Here is a 279-nt window from a genome sequence, read left to right on the forward strand (position 1 = left end):
CGCGCCAGGCCGGCGGGGCCCTCTACCGCCCGCCCTGCTCCCGCCGCCTCTGCAAGGCCACGCAAGCGCCCGGGCCGGGCCGGGCCGGGCCTGCCTCCTCCCGCCCGCGCGCGGCTGCGGGTAAACCCTCGCTCGCCCGCGGCGCCGGGAAGTGTCCTGCCGGGGGGCAGAGCCCAGCCCAGCCCAGCCCAGCGGGATCCTGAGGGGCAGGCTCTGAAGCGAGGCAGGTTTCTCATCAAGAGCGGTACTGAAACTGGAACCGGTTACACAGACATGGGG

Source organism: Alligator sinensis, unplaced genomic scaffold (genome assembly GCF_000455745.1).
Source record: "Alligator sinensis unplaced genomic scaffold, ASM45574v1 scaffold86_1, whole genome shotgun sequence".
Taxonomy (NCBI): Eukaryota; Metazoa; Chordata; order Crocodylia; family Alligatoridae; genus Alligator; species Alligator sinensis.